Raw genomic sequence first — 3,523 nt, forward strand, 5'->3', positions numbered from 1 at the left:
ATTACTTGGTATATACCCAAAGGATATACTATAAAGACACACACACGTATGTTTATTGCAGCACTGTTCACAATAGCAAAGACTTGGAACCAACCCAAATGCCCATCAATGATAGACTGGAACCAACCCAAATGCCCATCAATGATAGTATTCCATGGATACACCATGGAATACTATGCAGCCATAAAAAAGGATGAGTTCATGTCCTTTGCAGGGACATGGATGAAGCTAGAAACTATCAGTCTCAGCAAACTAACACAGGAACAGAAAACGAAAGACCACATGTTGTCACTCATAATTGGGACTTGAACAACAAGAGCACATGGACACAGGGAGGGGAACATCACACAGTGAGGCCTGTCTGGGGGCCGGGGGCTAGGGGAGGGATAACATTGGGAGAAATACCTAATGTAGATGACGGGTTGATGGGGGCAGCAAACCACAATGGCATGTGTATACCTATGAAACAAACCTGCACGTTCTGCACATGTACCCCAGAACTTAATGTATAATAATAATAAAACAAAAATAGTTTCAAGAAAAGATCAAATTTATGGCACTGGAAAGAAAAAACTGTGAATTCATATATGGAGCTTGCAGATATAAGACTCTATTAGTACTTCAGAATAATATAAGATGCCGCTTATCAGCCTCTGTCTGCTAGACAATAGGGCTTCTGAGAATCCTAGTGGTGTGGTTCTACAGTACTTCGACTCTCAGTTCAAGGGAGAGTGGGGCCTACAAGAAAAAGCTACGTAGGTGTGGCTTTTGTCTGCTTGAGTAGAATATACCTGATGCACAAGAAAGCTGCATCCTGGGTACACGAAGGTAAAAATGTACCTCTTAATTCTAAGGATCATAGCTCAAGAGTAACTCCTTCTCAGGAGCCTGAGCCACATTCATATCTCATTTTAATGATTTCTTGAAGTTAGAACATCTGATAAAATTGTTTGGGGTCCTAGAGGGAGGTCAGTGTACTTTACATGGGACAGGAGTATAAATAATTGTAGGCAAAAGGCTGACTAATAGGTTTAAAGATGACAGCATATTCTTCTGCCTTGAGTGGTCAAGTTTATTTTACTGTCAATCGAATCTGGGTGACACAGTGACTGTTTACCTAATAGAAGGTGATAGAAGTAATTCTTAGCCAGTTGCAGACTTAAGTCTTAAGAGGATCTAGGCCACTTTTACTTTTGCACTTTGGAGAGCTTTCAGCCACCACGTAAGAAGTATAACATCACTGCAGGAGGGAATATGTTGCGAGAACATGGCCAGTGGAAAGGGCTTATGAATACATGGATACGAGAGAAACCCATTGCTATATTATCCCCATCAGGTCTCCAGACAACTCCAGCTCCAACTACAATTTGAGGGCAACTGCATGAGCAACCTTAAGTAAGACAAGCAGAACTTCCCATCAAGCTGAGAAAACCGACACAACTGTCAGAGAAGGAGAGGATGTGGAGAAATAGGAACACTTTTACACTGTTTGTGGGACTGTAAACTAGTTCAACCATTGTGCAAGTCAGTGTGGCGATTCCTCAGGGATCTAGGACTAGAAATACCATTTGACCCAGCCATCCCATTACTGGGTATATACCCAAAGGACTATAAATCATGCTGCTATAAAGACACATGCACACGTATGTTTATTGCAGCATTATTCACAATAGCAAAGACTTGGAATCAACCCAAATGTCCAACAATGATAGACTGGATTAAGAAAATGTGGCACATATACACCATGGAATACTATGCAGCCATAAAAAATGATGAGTTCATGTCCTTTGTAGGGACATGGATGAAATTGGAAATCATCATTCTCAGTAAACTATCGCAAGAACAAAAAACCAAACACCGCATATTCTCACTCATAGGTGGGAATTGAACAATGAGAACACATGGACACAGGAAGGGGAACATCACACTCTGGGACTGTTGTGGGGTGCGGGGAGGGGGGAGGGATAGCATTGGGAGATATACCTAATGCTAGATGACGAGTTAGTGGGTGCAGCATACCAGCATGGCACATGTATATGTATGTAACTAACCTGCACATTGCCCACATGTACCCTAAAACCTAAAGTATAATAATAATAAAGAAAGAAAGAAAGAAAAAAAGAATAATCAAAATATGACTATAAAAAAAGAAAATCAATGATGGTGTTTTATACACTCTTTTCAGGTGGTTTATTATATAGCAATGAATAATTGGAGTATTCCCTACCACTGTTACTAGTTAACATTGTTTTAAAAATTCTTGCCAATGTCAATTGTCAAAAGAAAGATATAATAAATATCAAAATTGGAAGAAAAATGTAAAATTATTATTCTTAGTACATATAATATGATTGTATGACTGGAAAATTTATGAGATATTATAAATATTTGGTAAGTTAGTTGTTCTCAAAATTAATATATAAAAACTATCTTATTATACAACAACCATTTAGAAATACAATGGAACAATGTTATTTATAAAAATAATTAAAAGATAAAATATCTAGAAATAAACCTAACAAGAACTTTAAAATATTTAGGTGAAGAAATTTTACAGCTGTTTCAGGATATAAAAGAAGATGAAAATATGTAATGCATATCTTTTTCTTGTTTGAAAATATTCAGTATTTTTTGTTTAAATTATTTGTGTAGTAGTCGATAAATAAAATGTGCTCCACATAAAACGTGATCCAAATAAAATGTGATCCACATACTAACACAGTTTTTCTCAAATGTGATACAATTATGCTATATTCATCAGGAAAAACAGTCATGAGAAAAATATAAGGGAAACTATACAAATAATATTTATGAGAGAGAACTAGAACAACCACATTTAGATACACAACATAAAGTTATAATATTAAGTTCTGTGTTGAGAGAAGGATAATAAATGAGAAACTAAAATCCAGAGAAAGACGTAACAGATAGAAAATGTGGGAAAATGTTGTTTATTTAGTCCTAGCTGGGGCAACTGGCTACCCCAATAAAGTTATATCTCAACTTCTTTCTTTATACTAAAATAAATTCCAGATGGCTCAGAGATTTAAATATAAAAAAGAAACCATAAATGCACCAAAGAAATAGAAAAGTTTCTTCACAGTTTTCAAATAAAAAGATCTTTTCCATGTGATATAAAACTTATGGAATAATTTGGTAAAATTTACCAAAATTAGAATTTAAATAATTTTAAACTCAGCAATTCAAAGTTTAGGCATTTATTCTACAGTTATATTTAAGTAAACAAAGTACAGTTATGTTTCATACATTTACAAAAATATTATAAAATGTTCATCATAGCATTGTTTTGAAAAGGAACAAGTAATCTAAATGTCCACCAGTAAGGGAATTATTAAGTAAATTTGGATTAGTCTGTATGGTGGAAAGACATACAGTTCCTTAGAAAATGACAAAATTCTCTATGCTCAGATAGAGAAAGCTATCTATAACATGTTAAAAAAAACAAGGCTCAGAAAATTATATAAAATATGATCCTTTTTACACAAAAAGTACACATAATGTA

Source organism: Pongo abelii, chromosome 2 (genome assembly GCF_028885655.2).
Source record: "Pongo abelii isolate AG06213 chromosome 2, NHGRI_mPonAbe1-v2.0_pri, whole genome shotgun sequence".
In the NCBI taxonomy this organism is placed as follows: Eukaryota; Metazoa; Chordata; class Mammalia; order Primates; family Hominidae; genus Pongo; species Pongo abelii.